Source organism: Rhipicephalus microplus, chromosome 6 (genome assembly GCF_043290135.1).
Source record: "Rhipicephalus microplus isolate Deutch F79 chromosome 6, USDA_Rmic, whole genome shotgun sequence".
Classification (NCBI taxonomy): Eukaryota; Metazoa; Arthropoda; class Arachnida; order Ixodida; family Ixodidae; genus Rhipicephalus; species Rhipicephalus microplus.
In genome coordinates, this window is record NC_134705.1 from 167,172,871 (window position 1) to 167,197,003 (window position 24,133).

General features: G+C 44.0%; 1 long non-coding RNA gene across 1 annotated transcript; it reads right to left on the reverse strand.

Annotated features, from left to right (window-relative positions):
- Window positions 1–428: 428 nt before the first annotated feature.
- Window positions 429–10,212, reverse strand: LOC142765640 (uncharacterized). The gene is made up of 5 exons (XR_012884341.1): window positions 10,018–10,212; window positions 9,250–9,374; window positions 5,178–5,276; window positions 3,023–3,124; window positions 429–689 (listed from the first exon to the last, which is right to left on the reverse strand). It is a non-coding gene; the product is annotated as an uncharacterized LOC142765640 (long non-coding RNA).
- Window positions 10,213–24,133: the final 13,921 nt, after the last annotated feature.

Below are 24,133 nucleotides of genomic sequence, written 5' to 3' on the forward strand. Positions count from 1 at the left end.
TTAACCTCCCTGCCTTTCCTTCATTTTTTATTCTCTCTCTTTCTTCCTCTATGCGCGCACTTTTCGAAAAGCTGGCATGGATCATGTATCCTTAACACGATAAAGAAGGCCGCACTGCTTGAACTGCTCTAAGATATGATGCATAAAAAGAACACGCCAAACATTCTCAGGACTGGCACCGGTACGATTAGAGAATGGTAACAACAACTACCTTGCCATTGGTATGGTAGAGAACCGTAGGCTGTATGAATGAGTTGTCTAGTTCATATATGGCTGTGGGGGCCGAGGGGTCACAGGGTGAGTACTCTATCAGGCAAATTGGAGAAGTTTCTTCTGAGGTATAATTTGGTAGTTTTATAAAAGAGGTTTCATACTATCTCGTGGTAAGTGAGAACTATATCCTGCAGTGTTCACAGAAAGAGAAAGTGCGCACTCACAGATTTTATTGTACCCATTTATTAGGCAGCTGTCCTTTGAACATTGCTGTTTTGTCGTCAAGTCCCTTGAATTAATATGCAGTAGCTCCAGCAGCAGCATGTTTTTCGTCAGAAATGCGGTCAGAATGACACCCCTATGCAATTATTTATTCAAAGGAGAAAGTATAGGGTGGTTAGGAGGAGGAACCGGCGTTCCGGGTTGCCCTTTACCCGGTATGCTGGGTAGGTTTCCCCGCAGCATCTTTATATGCACTGTAATAAAGATCACATTCGTTTACGTAAGTGGAAAAACTCAAAGCATGTGAAACAAATCCTATTGCACATTATGCAATCAATCTACGCAACGAAATATTGATACTTGGCCCAATAATGAACGCTTTTCTAGTGAAAGGTACACCTCTCTGTTTCGTAAGTAAAGTTCTTCAGAATGTCTGTGTCAGATGTGTTGATGTCGATTTTGGTGTTCAAACCGTGACTCTGGATCGAATCCAAAGGAAACTCTCACATACAGCGCTCTTTCTGTCTACCCTGTCCTTTTTCCTTTATTCGCTTGCTGAATCACATACCACAATATGTTGCTGGTAATTTTTGAATAACGTGATCTACGCAGGTTAGGTTAGCAACACCGCGGACTAACAAAGCAGATAATCGCATTAGTACTGAGCCCCCGGTTCGTAAACTTCTGCGGGCGGGCGTAAAAGCACAACTGTATCTCTTTAGAAAACCACCGTTTGACGTCAGTAAGAGCGCAAATACTACATGATGGACCCAAAATTTGCTCTGACAAGGAAAAGATGAAAACCGAGACTTACTCCCAGACAACAGAGGCTGAATGAATGAATTTATCGTGTGAAAACAGGCACTTTCTTGAAACAGAGACAATAATACCTAATCAGAAAGGTAGGGAGAGAAAAAGAAGAAAGAAGTGAAAGAAATACAGGATGCATAACTGTCGATTTTATTTCAGGTTGCCTACCCTGTACATGCGAAGAGGAAATGATGTGTCAAATTCCATTCTTGATTGTGAGAGTCTGAAGTGTGATTTGACGAACTGCTTTGCTGTTCAAAGGTATATGCAAGTACGATTACCAGTTCAGGATAACCACAGGCTGGCGATAGAATATAGTTTGGGGCAATGTGAAAATGGAAGGACAGAGAGCACACACACATTCAGTCTTCTCCGATAAGCGATGTCTAGATCAGTTCACACTTGGACATCACTGAAACGAAATCGCTGAGAAAAAGAAAAATCTAGGCTCTTGTGAGAGCTTCGTTCTTGTGAGATAACAGAGTTCAAAAGAGCGAAATTCACGCTTGATTATGATGTTGCCTCATTGAAATTTCAGGCATTGCTTCGTGTTACTGCAAGGCTACCTGTGCTTGAACTTTTGGCTTTACGCAAGGTATGTATACTGCATAATTGATAATTCTTGCTCGGTAAACTAGCTAACCTCCCTGTCCTTCCACTTAATCTTTCCTCCTCCTCCTTGCTCGGTAGAACAGCACCCTTTACGTTATTATAATCCGTCATGCGAATCCAAGTGACATTGAAAACTTCACAAGCAGCTGTTGACTCTAATTGCGACATCGTGGACCGCGGAAGACTGGATGACATACTTTATATTGTGAACCTGTTGCATTATTATTTTGTTACACCTCTACATATTAAATGTTTTTTTTCGTAGTATTATTAGCATGTGGCCTATAATGAATTGATTCTCTCTCTCTCTCTCTCTCTGTAGTTGTTTTCTTTATTTCCTCATTGTTAGCATCGGAAAACGTATGAGCGTGTTCAAGTGGCGCTGTCGATTGTATTGAATATTTGCTGTACCCGATGCGGAGTATGAATCATAATATACGATAAATCAAATAGCGTAGCAGCGAAAGAACTTGACAGAAGAATCGTTTCTACTTTGTCGCCTTGAAGAGCCGGGCAGACAGTATTATCTGTGTATTTGTTGCCTGTCGCTATGCAATAATGCGGCAGCTGCTTGAGTGTCATGTGGTGTACTTTACTGGCTAATGTTCGGATGAAGTATCTAATATTGAATGCCAGTCATTCGTATTGCATGTACGAAAGCTGCTTAAGAATACTTCCGGAAGGCTATGGCGATAAAAAAGAGCACCACAAGAATGAGAGCAATCTGTCAGCTGGTTTATTTTTTAGCAGCAGATACGTTCGTCATTGGTCCATGCGGCATCTGTGAACATTGTTTCATTGATATTGCGTCCCTAAGCAATGCCGAATATTGGTGCGGCTAAGAGTCTTTAAATTTTTTTCTGTTCAGTAAACTTCTACTATTTCAGCCGAAATTTGATTACGGTGCCGGAATTGAGTGATGCGCCAAAACTTCAAACAAGGACACCTAGCAATTTAACCATACAAGAATGTTGGGCCGCCTTCGAGTAGCTGGACGTGCACGCTTAGTGAAGTTGCTCGCGAGTGCCTACTCTGAATTCCGCGCAAAGATATACAAGTTTTACAGCCTTTGACTTAACTACGCTACCTTGCATAAACTGGTGTTATTACTCCATCTGACAATAACAGCTTATGGCGATCACTGCAGGATAGGGTTTCTACTTACCGCAAGTGCAGAGGCAGTGTGGTTTAGTGAACAGGCAATGAGTTACCAGCGGCAACAGACATTTTGTTCGCCAAGGGGACTCGCACGTCACACGGCTTGGTACTACAAGACAATGAAGTTATAGTGTCAAAAAAATCGTAGATGAATGGTTAAAACTAACCGCTTATTAACAATGGTATGGTGAAATGCCAGAAAATGTTCCTTAAGGAACTACGTTATCAAACATGGTCATTAATTTTATGAGGTGTGATATGAGCCCAATGAACTGTAATTACATTTTGCACTTAAAACACTTTTTAACATTCCTATTGTCGCATGTTTTGTCCAATTCGGTTCACTACAGTTTTTCAATGATTTCACTCTTTATAGACATACGCTTACACGATTTCTGTCACCACTAGTGATATTCGGAACTGCAGTTGCCATCAGGAGGATCGGAAAAAAAGAGTAAAAAAATCAAGGTAGAAGTTGTCATAGTAGCCACTCTATTTAAGATTACCGCCACATACAGCCGGGGTTGTACGATGTGCATAGTTACTATTATTTAACCTGCGCCAATTTGAGTGATCAACGGGATGGAAGGCCATCAGGAATCTTCGCATTCGTTTTCAAAAAGTACTGCATTTGTTTCTTTTGCACGATTGATTGTGGAACGTTGTGTGAAACACTGTTGAAGTAGTTTTCATTGATGCTCTAGAGTGAAGACAGCAAAAAACTTCCAGGTTCACTTTCATGCAGCGCGAAAGGAAGGAGAACTGTACTATATAAGGAAACAAGAGCTGGCATGAGCATTTGGTTTTAGCCACTCTAACAAACTGCCACAAAATATTAGATATAGTTTTTTAAATATCAAAGTGTGAAAGAGGAATTAATTCACCGAAATAAAAGCTCACTGCATATCTAAGAGTATGAAGCATGATAGCGAATTCTTTGAACACGCTCCCATGAAAAATATGCCTTCTAGCTGCTCTTTTGTGTGCCAAATTAAGTAATGAAACAAGATAAAAGTTTTCGCTCTCACTTGGTCCTCAAGCTGAGAGATCACGAGGGTAATAAGCCTGCACAGGGCTGGTTAGTTTGACTTCATAGTTGCTAATTTTACGTCGTTGTTAACTTATGAAAAAAAATGAGACGGAACTGAAAAGGGCGCAGAGTTCACAGTGGTGCTTATTTGGAAACTGGCGAAATATGTAGGTACGTACAGTTAAGAATAAAGGCAAGTGTGGTCAGTATATTTAAAGTCAAGTCGCAACACGTGTTAATGATTGTTCCACAGCCCGGCCAGGTAATCACACTCAGACCATAACAGTGCCAGGGAGGAAGTGCTTACGTAGCGTTGACCTCATTTGTGCATCTTTTTTTCCTTATATAATCTCGTGAGTCAGCTGCAACCACTGCACGCTGACTGAGAAAGGGGGCTGGAACCACAGTACCGCCAATAGACGCCAAAGTGCCCCTGCACTGCATTATCCTCGTTATTTCGGTAAGCAGCAGGTGTTGTGAAGCACAGTAAGCGTCGTCTATCCCACTGGCGTTTGGAAAGGCTTATGTCTGTCAGGAAAGCAAGTACACTTCGTATTAGCAGTTTATTCATGCTTTGCATTAGGGGTCTTCGAGGCACCCAGCCTTCTGGGGGGGGGGGGGGTAGGATGCATGATGTGAATTAGCTGACATTATAAATAAAAAAACCTTCCAGTATTTCAAACCGAAATAATTACACAGTGCTATGAGTTGCGCCAAAAGTGTACTTCAAAAGTAACCATGTAGATATCCTCGAAGATAACCCGAAATCGCTGTCGCCACTTTGCGTAACGTAGCTAATGGCGGCTATAGCTAGGTACCATTTTCAGTTATTTACACTAGAAGGAGGCGAATAATTGGAAGCTTGCTAGTAATGAAGGTATAAATTGTGGCATTTATTTGTATTTACTAGCTCGCGAAAAGAGCATGGCTTGTGATTTTCTGAGTACACATAATACAGTCATGTTTGCTGGCCTTTTCATTCTCCTACGTTTTTGTTTGGTGCTTTCTTTACAATGTTTTCATTTTATAATATAGATAATTTTTATAATAGCTATCTCAGACCACAATATGACATCTAGACATTTATTTCATCTTGTAAATATTACTGCTTAAAAAATATTGATTTACTTACTGCAACTCGAGTGTTTTAACCCTCTTTCGGAAAAAAAGCACGTCCCTTTCATACCATAGCGACAGATTACCCTGCTGTTACACAGAGTGCGCATTTTTGCTGTAAAAAAAAAGAACACATTAGCTGGAATACACAACATGCGTCAGCATTCCCTAATTTCAGTGCCGCTCACTACGGCAAAGTGGAGATTTATTAACCGCTGTTGCAGATGCACAAACGAAAACAGATGCTGGAGGATGCGTGTTGTGAGAACTAACGATGCCGCCAAGGTGCATTGAAGTGTGTTAGTGGCACCAACTAGAACGAAAATCTTATCGATTACACGTTTGCGTAACTAACTTGGCTTGCAAAAGCAACTACTCTTCATAACAAGCAATCACTTTGTTGTGAGTTTCAGTCCAATTTCGGCTCAAATAAAATCGATTCCTGTCATGCTAGTAATCCTGATAAGTGTAAAGCATTTCAGAGAAATGCCCATATATAGCCTTGAGTGCTGTCTGCTGAATTTCCGTAAACATTTGACAGTGCTCGCTTCCAATTTTCTTTAGTGATTTTGGCTCCCGGTGCCCATAGGTCGACAAAAAATAGGAATTCACTCAGACTTATCGATGAAATACATTTTGTTTTCGTAACTCACTCGGACTTGGACGCGCTGAGCTTTTTCCTCAACTGAAATCACTCCGACTTGAACTCACCAACATAGTATTCAGCCGTACTCCCTCAGGCTTAGGCCAAGCCAAGAGCTTGAGTCTGAGTGAGCTGGAGATTAGTATCTGTCCGCGGGTGTATAATCAGCTAACCCTACACATGCCATGTTCCTTTTCCCCAGCATCTCGCATAAGCGGTACTGAACGATACACCTTTTACCCGTGTCGCTTTAAATACGAGTTGCAGCGGTTGCAGTTGAGTAGGGACGTTTTTATTATGTATGACTCACACGAGAAATTTCTAGACAGAACACCCTGTGCATGAGTTAACGCGGGCAGCATCGCCACACCTTACTCGCACCTCCAATCAATAGACATTGAGGTAGTTCATAAGCAATAATGCACTGACTACTAATAAACACTAAAGCACTGAATAAACTTGAGTACAAATGTAAGCCGATATAAAGCTGGTATATAGACAGGAGTCGGTGCAAGGGGGTTAACCTATGTTATGCCAGCAAGAGCAGCTATATCTTTACAAAGGAGACATGCCGAGTGATATTGAGTGATACGTAGCTGGGAACATAAGACACAGATCTAGTTGTCCACCGGGCCCGCGACGCAGCGAATGGGCAACGTCTCTCTGCCCCGATGTAGGTGCGGCCCGTGGTGCGCTAATCGCACGCATCGAAGGACTTGATTATTTGATTGATATATGTGTTTATCGTCCCAAAACCACCATATGATTATGAGAGACGCCGTAGTGAAGGGCTCCGGAAATTTCGACCACCTGGAAGGACTTGATCAAAACTATTCATTCATACAGCTACCTATGTACAATGCTGCTTTCTTTGAAGTCATACGCTTGTAGCAAAACAACTTGCAAGTCATGGTGCTTTCTTGTTCAAAGCTAGCTATCTGAATACCCGAAAAAGTTAAGCAATTGTTTCAAGTACACCGACCTGGCACACACTGCACCTTAAATTATCATTATTTTTGTTGAGTAGAAAAGAACCCCCTACACCGTTAATCGACATTCTGTGGAGAAGCGATGTAACAGCTACATATCTGTAAAAAAACTGTACGGAAAGTTTGCTGACCTCACTTAACGGGAGCCCGCAAGCGGTTAACACGCCACCTATGCACAACGCAAGCCAAAACGATATGACGATAGTTACAGCGCGAGAACAAAACGATGGCACAGAGACAAGAAGGACACGAAAGACACGAGCGCTTCTTGTCTCTGTATCATCGTTTTGTCCTTGCGCTATAACTATCGTCATGCCATACCAACTAGCCCAAGCTGCCACAGTGCAAGCCAAAAGCTTTGAAATGTACGCTATTGTATAACTGTGTTATGTGCACTTCGGGGATGAGGTGGCTGATGACAGAGAAAAACTATATCTGAGCCCTTTGTAATTGTTAGAAATTGCTTAACGACCCTATCGTTACAGAATCGCATTGTGCGACTCCTTGAGGAACTGCTCTACATTTTTCTGTTACTCACGTTAACGTGACTCTTTCTCCGACATGAAGCCTGCATAGGGTCTGTTTCAAGCACCGACGTGGTTCTGTGCGAAACATGTGGCACGGTGACCGCGAAAGCTACTAGAGTACTCTTTCTGGAACTCTTAAAAAAATTGGCCCCGTATCTGCATGTTTTTGCAAATGTCATCGAAAGACGATAGTCTTGCGTGTGGAGAGAGTGAACAACACATGTATTTCATGTTCTGCGCAAGAAGATTGGTGAGTGGTATTCTGGAGGCACTGCGTTAGAGTGCCTTGAGCGTGCATCGGAGGCGAATGAGCGCATCAAGTCACGTCACACATGAGTTACGAGCGCCATCAGGCAGTTTTCTTAGAAAACAAAGCGCGTGGCTCTGAGACGGGTGTGCGCGCCCATCTCAGAGGTGATAAGGTGTAAAACACGAGGTGACGGGTAGGTGCCACCACCATCTCGTCTTAGCAAAGCGTTCGAAACAATACCCGTTCCGTGCAAGTGTTGCATGGTAGGCGCCGCGTGATAAGCACTACGGTCCTTAAAATTACTTATGTATGCCTTTTCTAATAGGAGATGCATATGCAGAATATATTCGCGTTGTTTTGGTGCCCCAGACATGCTCAATAATTGCTTTTTAATTCACAATTGCACAAGCATGAACACTCAACCTTGAGCGACATTGGTGGTCGCTGCGGGTGGGGTCGGACGTTATAAGTACCCATGCCGTTAAGAGTAGACAAACAGACAAGTGTACAGACAGACAGACAGACAGACAGACAGACAGACAGACAGACAGACAGACAGAGAGACAGACAGACAGACAGACAGACAGACAGACAGACAGACAGACAGACAGACCAAAATTTTTGCGTCGAGGGCCCCCAAGAAAGACTATCGTATTTAAAACTCTGTTGGGATAACTATCACAACATCCACTACGCCACATGCATTAGAGGGCGATTCTTGTGAAGGAAGCATCCGCTGTGCTGTGAACCATTCGCTATGCTATGAGTCAGGTGCGCACGCATGCGTTTGTGTGCGCGTGTGCGCGTGTATGTGTGTGCACATACGCATGGATGTCGCTGTTGCACTACACTTTTCCCGGCGAAGTCTACGAGTATGCCAAGATTTACTCTTCTATCACGCTATATTATGTCATCATCATCATCATCATCATCATCATCATCATCATCATCATCAGTGCACGTTAAAGAACCCCAGGTGGTCAAAATTTCCGGAGCCCTCCACTACGGCGTCTCTCATAATCAAATGGTGGTTTTGGGACGTTAAACCCCACAAATCAATCAATAAATCAATCAATCATCATCATCAGTGTCATCATCATCATCAGCCTGACTACGTCCACTGCAGAACAAAGGCCTCTCCCATGTTCAGCCAGTTAACTCGGTCCTGTGCTTGCTGGTGCCAATTTATACCCGCACACTTCTTAATCTCATCTGCCCGCCTGACCTTCTGTCTCCCCCAAACCCGCTTGCCTTCTCTGGGAATCCAGTTAGTTACTCTTAATGACCTCCGGTTATCCTGTCTATGCGCTTCATGCCCGGCCCATGTCCATTTCCTCTTCTTAATTTCAACTATGATATCCTTAACCCCCGTTTGTTCCCTAATCCACTCAGCCCTCTTCTTGTCTCTTGAGGTTACACCTACCATTTTTCTTTCCATTGCTCACTGCGTCGTCCTCAAGTTAAGCTGAACCCTCATTGTAAGTCTCCAGGTTTCTGCTTCGTTGCTAAGTATATTAAGTACGTTGAAGCAATTCCTTGTCAACTATTGGAAGTGAACTCGTATTATACGAGTGCGCCCACTCTGCGGTAAATAATCAGAATTCTGAGAAGCATAGCATTCTGAGAAAAGCTTACGCAATCATTGATAGCATATAATAGTAGGTAAACGATGCACTTACCTGTCATCATGCTCGTAGTAAAAGGGACAACCATGCAGATAATTGTGCAGTAAAGAGCAAATTTTTTTGTTGTCATCTTGGAGCAGATCTCGAAAGTGCTAACTTCTTTCGAGGAGTGAAACCACCTACGCTTTCATAAACCAGTAGAAAACGAATTGATTAGCAAAGCTTTCGGGAAAAATAGTATGCAGTTGAACAAAAGTTTTTATAAGCTGCACATAAGACATTATGCCCCACCGCGGTGGTCTGTGGCTAAAGTACCCGGCTTTGATATGTGGGGTTTAACGTCCCAAAACCACCATACGATTATGAGAGATGCCGTCATGGAGGGATCCGAAAATTTCGACCACCTGGGGTTCTTTAACGTGCACCCGAATATGAACACACGGGCCTACATTATTTCCGCCTTTATTGGAAATGCAGCCGGGATTTGATCCCGGGACCTACGGGTCAACAGCCGAGTACCTTAGCCACTAGACCACCACGGCGGGGCAAAATACCCGGCTGCTGACCCGCAGGTCGCGGGATCAATTCCCGGCTTCGGTGGCTGCATTTATGATGGAGGCGAAAATGCTGTACGCCCGTGTGCTTAGATTTAAGTGCACGCTAAAGGACCTCAGGTGGTCAAAATTTCCGGAGCCCTCCACTACGGCATCTCTAATAACCATATGGTGGTTTCGGGACATTAAATGCTACATATCAATCAAATCATTCAAAACATACAATATTTGCCAAGTGCTTCAATTAGAAAAGTGAACGCGTACTCACAATATAGCGTTTTTAATTCTTGCTGTAATTCTATGTGCCTGTATAATACAGCCTTCGCAATAAGAGCCGAGAGCTCGCGAACGAACATTCACTGATATACTTAGCCCAGATAGAAATATGTGTGTCGAATAGTTGTTATAGATAGTTGTACAAGTTAAACTGGAATGTATGAGCTGTCTTCAGGCTAGCTAAGTAGCCGAAAAAGATGCATACTTGATGAAATAGCGACGTCATACTTTTTACAATACTAACTCCTGGAAAAGACGAATGCGTGAACGCGCTTTGAGATCCCGTTATTTATTGTATCATTGTCTCTGGCACTTTTCGTTTTAATAGCTGGAAACGATGATAGCGTGAAGATGATTGCGCATGAGAAGTTTTAACTGGGTGCTATGTTTTAAGAGAAGCATTGTTCGGTTGGAATTTTATACCATCTTGTATTGATTTTAGTCTACGCAAACGGAGTGACTTAAATGAGATGCTTTGCCAATAGGAACACAGATACTACTGGTTTTCCGAATCTTAGTGTTGTGATGTTGTTTTAAAGATTTACTGAAGCTTTTAATTCTTATGTAATAAAAATACCTCATGTCCAGGAAAGAATTAAACAGATCAGTCATATAAATTGCAACACGGACTCTTGGCAGGCCATTTGGTACGCACTCTGAGCGAGAAAACAAAAATGAACAAAAATACACGAAGCAGACAGACAGAGCGGTGTGTTTGTTTGCTTCATGTGACTTTTTTCCCACTAGACGAGCTGTTCTGCGGTCAAGAAAATTACCTTCTTAGTCAACGTTGATTTCACGGTTTTCCGCGTCCTTGTATTCTCCAGGAACAAGATAATATTTGAACTGCTCAACAAAGTCTTTTTGAGTATACACTAACAGTATCCACTGTTACAAGTCTTTTTGAGTATACACTAACTAATGAGTAACGTTTCAACGATGTGCTGGCATCACCTTTTGGTACAGAACTCATCTCATCGGTTTGCACTGCTGTCTCTCGTAGATATTTAAACTTAATTACGTTCGCCAGCAAACTACTTACCATGCTCCTGAAGAATGCAGTAATGTTTATTTAGGTTGTGATAACTTGCACGCATATAAACTGCCCAAAGTTGTATTGATTAGCGTGTATTGTGCTCCGGCATGCGCCCTGCTCATGAACGCAGTGACGCGTGGCTTTTGCCTGTTTGGTCCATTCTAAATTGCGCTTCATTGTCAGCTGCCTTCAGGAGGTGCTTAAGTGTGTTCAGTCGAAGTAGAGGACTACTGAATGAAGTGCGTCTCCTGTGATACGTTCGTAGATTATACGGCCATGACTATTTGGATTAACGGTGTTTCCAACAGCTTGCTGCATTTTCTTCAATCGGGAATATTTTATTCTGGCATACAGGAACATTAGTTATCCTCTCCGCAGAAATGCAATCGTGGCATCTTCACTCACTGCTTGCACTTGCCTTCCAGACCTGTCAGAAATCATCAAATTTTTGCAGCTCTTTTCTAGTATTTTCGTTTTTACGGTATATGCGCTCGTGATGTCGGCTAATAATATGCTATTATACACAACTAACAGATGATGATACCAGGCAAAACAATTGCATTGTAAATCCGAAGAAAGAAAACTGGACGAAAAGATGATTTGGTGGCGGCAGAGACCAAACCTGCGACCAAAGAATAACGCGCCCGATGCTCTATTACTGAGAAGCGTGGCGGTTTCGGCTAGTTGGTATGACGACAAAAGAACGGCGACAAAAGGACAAGCGCTTGTCTTCTTCTTGTCCTTTTCTCGTCCTTCTGAGCTCGCGCTATAACAATCGTCTATCACTGTGCTACGGCTGTGCTCATCCCTGTGGCCGCATTATAGTGTATATATGTTCATTTGAACGCGGCTTGGCTGTGAGGTGGCGGAGTGTCTGTTGTGTGCACTCGGCAAAAATCCCGTATACGTATCTATTGCACCTAGCTGAAATTATATCATGCCTAAGAAGTGCGAGAAAGAAACGAAGGCAAAGCCCACAGGACATGCACAGCGATGACATGCGCACACAGAAGACATGCGGTGAGAATACGCTGAAAACATCCACGTGGAACACGCGCTTCCATAGCAGGAATCGTCCACTTTGAACCACCGGTAGTGGTCATACATGGTTCGTCCGCTGGCGGCACCTACCTTTGCACGTTTTGTCAAAAGGAGTGCTCGGGCATACTTGATGCGAAAGAGACAAGTGCTGTGCGACGGGGACAAACAGGACAGGCCCTAATGTCCTGTATGTGCATGTCCTGTTTGCCTTTGGTGTAGGCCCCTTCCATAATAGCTCGCCTGTCTCGCACCATGTTTGCGTACGTGTTCTGTTGTCATTCTAATGCTTGCATTGAATCCACAGACAGCACAAACGTTCCTTCACTGGCTGTGGTGACGGAGTTTCCTGATGACTGCGTGTGCGCTGAGTCACACCAGATGTAATGCTGAATGGGTAAAGTGGTAGCCTCACTCCATACAGCCTTCCCATTTGCTGCCGTTCTATTCATTGATTCGTCGTTGCTTCGTAACTACGAAAGTCATATATTGATTTACAGACACCGCAAAACCTTCTCAGACCAATGCAGAAATGCCTACAAAGAATGAAAGCTGAATGATGAGCAAATCTGCTTTGTGTCGGCACAATTATGAGGAATGAGTAATCTCGTCGTGATGAAGACTTCTTTTATATTTTGTGACCATTCTTTGAGCTTTTGATAGCACTGAAGGAAAGGGCCATTCGTTTTGAATCTTCCCAAAATTTTTACTTCCGAAGCAAGACGAAAAAAAAAAGCCTACATAAAACCATGTACTAACAAAGGTTCACTCCAAATGGTTAAACACTCATAAGGACCGAAACTATGCAGTATATTTCGTACACAAATGTGCAGCATAGTGGGGATAGAATAATGGCGGATTCTAACCAGAACATGAATTGGATGGTTGATGCACGCGCCACGAAGGCGGTGGATCTGGCTTGTGTAAATAACGTGGGCTGAGTGGCTACGACAAGGACACGTTGACTCTGGGTGATAGTATCAAATGTCAGCAGTAACCTGGCCAGGCCACTCGACGTGCACGATTTCGAACTCATAGGCCAACTATTGCTATACTTCCTTACCACACAGGTGTGTGTATGCCCTTTGCTTGAGTTCGCAAACCATTGGTAAGGTCTCCACGTGCCGGAACGAGATGGGAGAAGGCTGCAGCTGGGTAAAGGTGTGGGTCCGCAATCAGACACCCAGCCGTTTCGAACACCCAGTCCACTGACAACGGTCTCCCTGCCATGTATCGTGGAACTGCGCCGCATCTTTACATGTCTGCCATTCTTTTATCCATCTCGGGCGACTTGTTCCCTTATGAGCGGTGTTGCAGAAGTTTCGTATTGGTTCCCAGTCACTTCATTTTGCAGTGCTGTGCTTCGTCCTCGTATGTGCAGTGACCTCCGACGTCATCATTAATGCGATACTGCGGGCACACTTTCTCTGCGGTCGGTTTCATGCAGCGTATAAGCAGGTCCCTTCAATGCGCACCACCCTCGTCACACTCTCCTAGGTGAGGGCCAGGAGCACTTGCGCCGACATCCTCAGAACTGCTTAGAGTTCGTGAACCAGATCCGAGCTGAGCAGCACGGCCTCCCGCTGCCCCTCTGTTGTTATGTTTTTGTTCTGCGGGTATATGAGTGCCATAGTAGTAAAAACTATAGCATTCATAAATAAAGGTAACCATGCATTGCACAAGCTGTGCCAAATATGAACCACTGACCTTAATATAATGCATATTATTGTGATAAATTTGCACATAACGAAAGTGTTATGTGTTCATTACAATAATTTTATCTTTAGTCGGAAACTATTAAGGACTCAAAATCTGTTGCCAAGATCTTTTTATTATTATTTGTTTATCGAATCAAAAACAACAATGTGCGAGATGCCAAGAACATCATATTTACTTATACTAAACATTTATTGGTGCATTTTTCAAGCATGATTTACTCAGTTAGGGCAAGAAAAGTATCATCCTTTTATTTGGATTGCACTCGTCAAGCTACGAGACGATGCATGAAAAACAAGGCAAACAAAAGAATAGTGAGCATGATAGAGACACCGCAATACCCACAGGTCCGATTGATGTGCTTAACGAACATTCATATAGCTTTTACTACAATAGCATCAGTCGAATAATGCTGTTTTTCAGTTACCCTTTTTCTCCTTTATCCTTGTCGCCGCACGATCGCAATAGACACTGAAATAAAGTTCGAATTGAAGATCTTGAGGACAACAGAACTCGCAAGACTTTGTGTAAAATGCATTACTACGTTTTGAAGTACAACACTAAACTTTCATGATCAATCACCGATTTACTTTTTAGAGGTTTTCTAAAATTATATGGCGTGCTTTGTTTTCTAAAGTGTCCAGTGCACGTTAACAAAAAAAAAACTGACAAAAACACAGTACTTTGTATAAAGTATGGTCTAGTCTACTTCCATATTTTATCGCTTGTGCGCTCATGCCACTAATATAAATTAAACTTACGTTGGGCATAAATTCTACTTGACCAGTATCTTCGGTAGTAAGGGGTAAAATATGGACGTAGATTGAAACGTTTTATTTGGGCTCTAATTTGCTCAGAAAAAAGTCCGAGTGTAGTTATTACAGAAATATAGTGCGACATAGAAAACACAATTCTTGTACTTCTATGTAGACCTTCCTTATTGCAAGTGCTCCATGACGATAGATTCGTAGTACGAGTGGTCCTCCCAATAAATCCACTTTCATTTTATATCCAATATTGCCAATGCGTTCCCGATCATTTCTTTCTTTCCAAAAAGGAGATTGGTGCCAATATGGTCATTTAGGTGGTTTTCAATTTTATTTTCAGTCTTTGAGTGAAGGAAGAACATGATGCCAAAACTCAAGACGCGCAACCACTTGGATACAGAAAAAAGTAGCAAAATCATTCGCTTACTTTTTATATTTCTGTTTTGCCCGAGCACATAATGTAACCCAGTAAGTAAAAACTCCCCGAGAATACGAATCTATCGCCATGAAGTCCTTGCTATAAGGAAGGCACAGATAGAACTAGGACACAATCGCAACACTGTAGGCCCGTGTGCTCAGATTTGGGTTCACGTTAAAGAACTCGAAGAGGTCAAAATTTCCGGAGCCCTCCATTACAACATCTCTCATAATCATATGGTGGTTTTGGTACGCCAAACACACCACCACCACGATCATCGTCATCATCATCATCATCATTATCATCATCACCATCATCATCAATCAGAACAGTTGACTGTTTCCATGTTGATTTTTGAGAGATGACGTTGACGAAGCGCTCGTTTTATAGATCGGGCTAAAAGCGGGTAAAAACGAAGTGTACAGATAGAAACCAATAGTTTTAATGTGTAACAAGATTTTTAGGGTGCAAAGCAATTCCGGTGGCAAAATCTTTTCTTCTTTTAACGCAAAACACATTGCACTTTCCAGCAAGAATAGATACAGCTCCTTAGAAAACGACGTTGCGATGGGGCAAGCTGCTTTTGAAAGTGAATAAAACAAATTTTTGTCTCAGTATGGAAGGCACCTTGCTGAAAAAAATCTAGCAGTGGCTAGCTATGCCAGGATACACGTAGCGTGTCTAAAGGGGCGCCACTAAAGTCGTAGTTTCACGCATGGTACTAGTTACCGGCGTCAGGTCGTTTGTGTATTACAGTCTTTCACACACGTCGCACACATGTCCAAATCCATTGCTTACAAAGCTATAGTACCCCCACTCTCTTTTTTGTTGCGTGTCTATTTTGCTCTTCGCTTTCTTCCCCATCTTTCTTCCCAAGACGTCTTTCCCTTAGTGCAGGGTAGCAAACCAGATGCCCCAGATATTGGTTAGCCTTTGTGCCTTTCCCTCATTTTATTTTCTCTGTCTTTCTCTCTACGAGTCCGTCTCGACGGTCCGAGTCCAGTGGCGCTTTCGCCAAGTTTCGCCGTATAGTCAGCCAATCGACCTTGGCGACACCACTTCGCTACACATTCCTCCTTTTCTCCGCTATCTTTGTTTTGTTCGTTCTTCCTACGCTAGATCAAGCGCTTATTGTTGCCAGGTGAGGCAACTACTTTGAAGTTCGAATATTTGAGGTTTTCTGCTGTTCTGCATCGCTGAGTGGCCAATTCGAATTCCCTTCTCCATAACTATACTATACTACCAAAGGCACCGCTGTATTTATGGAAGGCTGCGGCAGATGGGACCAGCATCGTGGCCACGGGCTACAATCAGAACGTGCCTGCTGTGGCTATGACGGCATTCCTCGGGAAAGCGTAGACCAGCTCCTATATAAAAAGTGGCCACTCGAGCCTCTTCGCGGCCCAGGAAGATGTGGTCTGATCGATTGCTAGAAGGCGCGCCAAAGCTCGCTTCCACTCTTCTGTCAAGGCATATAATAGCCGCCTCAGGAGGTCAATGAAAACATAAATTTGCCATCAAATTTTTGCAAAAACGGAACTCTATTAATTTGTGCAATTTTCCACACCCGCTTTACAACGTGTCCAACTGAAACTGCTTAATGCTTTACCACAAAAATCAATCACGTCTGACTAGAAAGTGTTGTTTTTCTGCATTTATTTTGCACAAAGGGTACAAATTCATGTGGATTAAATGTGCTGTAGATGTACTCCTTTAGTGCTCGAATGGGTGTGTAGCCTATTGGTAAAGACACTCGTTTTCGGAACATGGGGGTACGGGTTCAAATCCCAGCAATCAGAAAGAAAAAAGTTTGTTATTTCATTTATGCAAAAGAGATTATCGGGTCTGACCAGCCACTCGTGGCGCTAAAAGCAGTGCAGTAGCTGAGCTGCAGGGCCCCACAGGAGTGTCTACTCTTTATGCAAGTACGTTTTTCTAGGGGCTAGGCGCGTGCCTTCACTGCTTCTCACGCATGAGCAGAGCTCCTCTTGTACACGAACTCGAAAGCGCTTTGGCACGGCCAGTGTAGCTAACGCCACAAAAAGGTCATCGCTTAGCCAGCGTACACTAATAAGCGTATCAGCATTCGGATGGTGCTTTCCTGCACCCCTACTTGGCCAAAAACATCCTCCACGCAGAAGTGCTGTCTGTACCCGCTTGTTGTAGTTAATGGCTGTTTACCACTCCTAAGGTTCACAATAGGAGCTCTACGCAGCTTTTTTGGCCTGCAGGAACATGTGCAGACTGGCAATTGGCTCCGTTACATATACGCTTGCTCTGCGGCACTCAGTTATGGCCTACCTTAAAAAAGTACTTCCTTCGAATGTTCTAAAATTCAGAGCCAGAGCTTGCGAATGTGCGTACTTGTGCAGAAGTAGGGAGTAGGTGACATTCTAAAATTTTCTTTTCAGCGTCCATCGGCGCTCTCACAGTAGAAAGTCTTGCCAGTGTTACTACATACCATGTCAAGCAGACAGTGGTAGCATTTTATATGCGAAGCATTTTTTGATAAATATGTAGGGTTTAACTTCCCAAAACCAACATATGATTATGATAGACGCTGTAGTGGAGGGCTCCGGAAGTTTCGACCACCTGGCTTTCTTTAACGTGCACCCAAATCTGAGCGCCCCGCCACGGTGGTCTAGCGGCTAAGGTAGTCGGCTGCTGACCCGCAGGTCGCGGGATCAAATCCCGGCTGTGGCGGCTGCATTTCCGATGGAGGCGAAAATGTTGTAGGCCCGTGTACTCAGATTTGGGTGCACGTTAAAGAACCCCAGGTGGTCAAAATTTCCGGAGCCCTCCACTACGGCGTCTCTGATAATCAAACAGTGGTTTTGGGACGTTAAACCCCACAAAATCAATCAATCAACCCAAATCTGAGCACACGGGCCTACATTTCCGCCTCCATCGGAAATGCAGCCGCCGCAGCCGGGATTTGATCCCGTGACCTGCGGGTCAGCAGCCGAGTGCATTAGCCACTAGACTACCACGGCGGGGCTGTGAAGCATTTCTTAGCGGACTTCAGCGACTTTGAGCGTATCTATCTATATATATATCTAGCCACCTACAATTTTTAGCTCTCCTGGCCGTTTCGATAATGGTATCAACACGAAACTTGGTATGGCATAAGATGACTCTATGAAAAACATATTTTACTTGTCATGACATGAACATCATGACATGTATGTCATGAATGTCATGATTTACATTTCATGGTCCTGCTGCTCTTGCGTTGGTTTCGTTCACATGGCATGCTTCAGAACTGGATGGTATGACACGATTGCATGGCGAACACAAGTGACAAACCCTAACATGAAAATTATGACATGCGTGTCATGTAACTACATGTCACGCTCATGATGTGCTCCCGGCTGTTTCGCTAGCGTCACATATACCAAATTGGTTATTACAGTACTTGAATGGATGGCGAAGGTATGCGAGTGGTGCAAGCATGATAATCATGAGTTGCGTGTCATGTAACATGACTACATGCGACGCTCATGGTGCGCTGGTGACCGTTTCGCTAGCTTCACTTTTACCAAATTTGGTATTACGGAACGTGAATGGATGATGAAGGTATCATACTGGTGCAAACATGATGACAATCATGAGATGCGTGTCATGTACCAACATGACTACATGCCACACTCATGATGCGCTCGTGGCCGCTTTGCTAGCTTCACATGTACCAAACTCGGTATTACGCGACGCGAACGGATGACATAGGTAAATGGCACATCCAAAAGTGATAATCAAGGCATGCGTGTCATGTAACAACATGACTACATTCCACACTCATGATGCGCTCTCGGCCATTTCGCTAGCTTCACAAGTTTACATTTGCCAAATTTGGTATTACGTGACGTCAATGAATGACGATGGTATGTGACTGCAGCAAACATGACAGTCATGAGATGCGCGTCACATAAGAACATGACTCTATGCCGCAATCAAGGCGCCAATACATTTCGACGTGTCTCGGTGCGCGTGCTCGCCGGCATTAATTTCGTCGCGTCACGCCGGTGTTGCCACGCCAGGCGCCGGTCCTGCCACATAGTTGTAGGCGCCCGCCGCGCTGCGTTGCTTTGACGCATGCGCGTTTCAGCGTGTCCGGCGTCCCTTCGTCACGAAAAGTGGGAGACACAGTGTTTTCTGGGTAACGCATTGGCGCAAAATGGAGCATGTCGCATTTCGCACCGGTTGCCGTCCGGCTGCACCGACGGACGCTGGTCGCGCCTGGCGTCAGACTATGGAGTGCTCGCATTTCGCCAACGTGGCGTCGCGGTGCCCAGCGTGTGCGAGCGTCAACGCTACAATGGACTGTTGGACCCTTCATGATATGCTCGCGGCCATTTTGCTAGCTTCACATATGCCGAATTTGGTGTTACGTGACGTCAATGAATGCCGATATATATGATTGGTGCAAACATGATAATCATGACATGCGGGTCATGTAAGAACATGACAACATACCACGCTCATGATGCGCTCGTGGTCGTTTCGCGAACTTCACATATACCAAATTCGGTATTACGTGCCGTGTATGAATGATGGAGGTAAATGACACGTTCAAACATGCTAATCATGACACGGATGTCATGTACAGCATAATTTACCTCCACGGGTAAGGTTGTGCTGATTTTAAAGGGACATATCAACCTTTCTCACTCGTGCTTCGCATATCATCGATTCCCACTATACGTAGAATCTGCCTTTTGTTTTTTGATTTGTGAAGCGGTGTGTGCTCATGTATGAATGACCAGTGGCACAGGTTATCTTATTTCTGGGTAGCATACGCTTACCTATTTCTCTCCTCAAATGACTACGCTCCGGCTGTATGTATAAAAAGTACCGTGTTTGATTTACAGTTGTTCATGCCGCCTTTTTACGAGACTCAGCTTATGCTGTCTGCAGGTATATTTTAGCTAGTTCAACTATTGTAGAGGTTCAATCATGGTCGTGGATGTTAATCGTCTAAATGGAAATCTATTACCAGGCGTGAGCCTCGATGTACCCATGCCCCGCCGAGGTGGTCTAGTGGCTAAGGTACTCGGCTGCTGACCCGCAGGTCGCGGGTTCGAATCCCGGCAGCGGCGGCTGCATTTCCGATGGAGGCGGAAATGTTGTAGGCCCGTGTGCTCAGATTTGGGTGCTCGTTAAAGAACCCCAGGTGGTTGAAATTTCCGGAGCCCTCCACTATGGCGTCTCTCATAATCATATGATGGTTTTGGGACGTTAAACCCCACATATCAATCAATCAATCAATCAATCAATCAATCAATCAATCAATCAATCAATCAATCAATCAATCAATCAATCAATCAATCAATCAATGTATCCACGGTAGACGCATATATCTGAGAGAACGGCAGCAAAGAGAGACAGCGAAAAAGAAAAAAAACGCCAAGAATAGAAAAAAGGGCATGCATAGCAACGCATAGTATAGCAGAGTGTAAAGAGTATTGTACAATATAGTATAGTAGGGGTCGGAAAGTAAAAGGTGATAGAATGAAAGCTTAGCCAAAGCAAGATCACCTAGCTGCCCTCCAGCCCTGGCTTGATACAGCCTTGCCGGACTTCGCGCAAGGTGCGCTAACGTTTTATTATTTTTTTAAGCACGAAGTTTTTTAAAGCGGCACCCGTTCGTCCCTTTTGACCTGCAAGGTGGTGCTGGTGGGAAAAGTCTCCTCTGTGTTTTTGAAGAATGAAAAATTCACAGTGTAGGCGTTAACTATAAGCCGAATTCTCCATCTCTCATTCCCCATTAGAAGCCATTGGCATGTACATTCAGCACTATCTGACAAGAAAGGGTTTCATTTCATTTCATTTCATTTATTTTACCCTCCATCGCACATAGCTTTACAGAGGGGAGTGGGATACGAAAAATATAAACTATAAACTATAAACTATAAACAAGCGCAAACATAGTAACATCAAAATAATAAAGATTACAAGACATAAAAATTCGATGTTTGGCAATACACTGAATATATGTGTATCATCAGAAACACGGGGGAAACAGAGTACAATAACACTTATGTACAATATACACTTCACGCGTCATCACGTAAGTACTTTTGTATTGCAGAAGAAAACAAGCCATGATTTGAAATGAAAACCATGTTTGAGGAAAGGTGGTTCCAGTCATTAGATGTGCGTGGGACGAAAGAATGAAGGAAAGTGTTAGTGCGGCAGCTAATGACGTTTACGGTATGTTGATGATCTAAACGGGCTGAGTAATAGGATGGAGTGGTAATGAACTGAGCTTTTAAAAGTGGATGATTGAATATCTTGTGAAAAAGTATGAGACGAGATGCTTTGCGACGCGATTCAAATGACTGTAGCGAAAGGATCTGTTTCATTGACGTAACACTGCTAGTGCGATGGTAGTTAGATAAAATGAGGCGTGCTGCGTTATTCTGTACCATTTCGAGCGAGTGAGTTAAACTCAGTTGAAAAGGGTCCCAAATTGAGCCTGCATATTCGAGTTTTGGACAAACTAGTGTTTTATACATTGTTAGTTTCAGGGCTTGAGGGGCCCGGCTTAAGTTGCGTCGTAGGTACCCTAGCATACGGTTGCTATTGTTAATAAAATAGTCAACGAGATGCTTCCAGTCCAAGTCAGATGTTATATGAATCCCCAAGTATTTATACGAAGTTACAGGCTCTAGATCAACGTCATTTAAGATGTAGTTATTAGGGGGTTCGGTAGTTCGTGAGATACGTAAAACTTTACATTTGTTAGTGTTGAGGTCCATGTGCCAAGTTCTACACCAGCTGGCAATATTAATTTGTCACTTTGCAAGAAACTAGCGTCATAGTTAGATGAAATTTCTAGGTAAACAACGCAGTCGTCTGCGAAAAGGTGAATCAAAGAAGTTACAACATCGACTAAATCGTTAATATAAATAAGTAACAGTAAATGGCCCAAACCAGAACCATGTGGCACACCAGAAGTACCGTGAGAAGAGGGTGAGCTATAGTTTTTAGCAACAACGAATTGTGAGCGAATAAATAAGAAAAACTTCATCCAAGCAAGAATGCCGCCGTCAATATGAAGGGTCCTAAGCTTATATAGTAGTAGGTGATGATTAATCTTGACAAAACCCTTCGAAAAATCTAAAAAAATGCAGTCGACCAGTGAACTCCAATCTAGAATGATATGTAACGAATGGGTAAAACAAAGCAACTGCGTTTCACAGGAGAATGACTTCCTAAATCCGTACTGTGACGTGCTAAAGAACGAATTTGATTCTAGAAGCGTGACCAAGTTAGAGAAGAATATATGCTCCAAAAGTTTGCATGGTATAGAAGTAAGTGAAATAGGTCGGTAATTTGTGACAGAATGCTTCTTTCCTGACTTGTGTCGTGGAACCACCTTTGCCTCTTTCCAAACGCGTGGCACAACCCTTCATTCAAAGACTGTTGCTCCGTTATAATCGCTGGGCGTAACCTCCTTTGTTTTAGAAAGGTTTAGCGAGCGTCGGGCCACAGTGCCACGAATACAGTGAACTAGTATATACCGTGAACTCGAGGTGGTTAAAGGAGGAAGTAGCCCCACCGCGGTAGTCTAGTGGCTAAGGTACTCGGCTGCTGACCGGCAGGTCGCGGGTTCGTATCCCGGCTGCGGCGGCTGCATTTCAGATGGAGGCGGAAATGTAGGCCCGTGTGCTTTGATTTTGGTGCACGTTAAAGAACCCCAGGTAGTAGAAATTTCTGGAGCCCTCCCCTACGGCGTCTCTCATAATCATATGGTGGTTTTGGGACATTAAACCCCACATATCAAGCAAAGGTGGGAAGTAGACATGAAGCGCAAGCCGGAAGAAAGTGTCCGTGTGCCACCTCTCGTTTAGTCGTTGGAATGTCGGCTGGATGTCGGTTCTTCTATATTCGGAATATATGATGAAAAGATGCGAGATGGTAGTACTTGGTGTGTTGACTAGATGGACGAACGGACACACAGACAGATGCATGGATAGACGCATGGATGGCTGCATGGACGGAGGGACACATAGATGGACGCTAGGGCGGATGCATGGACGTACGCACGGATGGACGCACGAACAGGCGCGCGCATGGAGGGGCGGACGGCCGCACAGACGGTCACACAAACGGACGCATGGACGGGCGGAGGCAAGAACGAATGGATGGAGAAAGGTTTAGCGAGCGTTGGGTCGCAGTGCCATGAATACAGTGAACAAGTATATACCATGAACTCGAGGTGGTTGAATGTGGGAAGTAGACACGAAGTGCAAGCCGTAAGAAAGTGTGCGTGTGCCACCTCTCATTTAGTCCTTGGAAAGTCCGCTCGATGGCAGTGCTTCTATTTGCGGAATATTTGATGAAAAGATGCGAGATGGTGGTACTTGGAGTGTTGACTAGATGGACGAACGGACACTCCGACAGATGTATGGACGGACGCATGGTTGGCTGCACGGACGGATGGACGCATGGACGGACGCAGGGGCGGATGCATGAACGAACGGAGGGATGAACGCATGGACGGTCACACAGATGGGCACATATATGATGCAAAGATGCGAGATGATGGTACTTGGAGAGTTGATTAGATGGACGAATGGACACACAGACAGATGCATGGGCGCACACATGGATGGCTGCACAGACGGATGGACGCATGGACGGACGCAGGGGCGGATGCATGAACGAATGGAGGGATGAACGCACGGACTGTCACACAGACGGACGCATATATGATGCAAAGATGCGAGATGGTGGTACTTGGAGTGTTGAGTAGATGGACGAACGGATACACAGACAGATGCATGGACGGACGCATGGATGGCTGCACGGCCGGATGGACGCATGGACGGACGCAGGGGCGGATGCATGAACGAACGGAGGGATGAACGCACGGACGTTCACACAGACGGACGCATATATGATGCAATGATGCGAGATGGTGGTTGAAGGTGGATACCATGAACTCAAGGTGGTTGAAGGTGGGAAGTAGACCCGAAGTGCAAGCCGTAAGAAAGTGTGCTTGTGCCACCTCTAGTTTAGTCCTTGGAATGTCCACTGAATGGCGGTGCTTCTATATGGGGAATTTATGATGAAAAGGTGCGAGATGATGGTACTTGGAGTGTTGAATAGATGGACGAACAGACACACA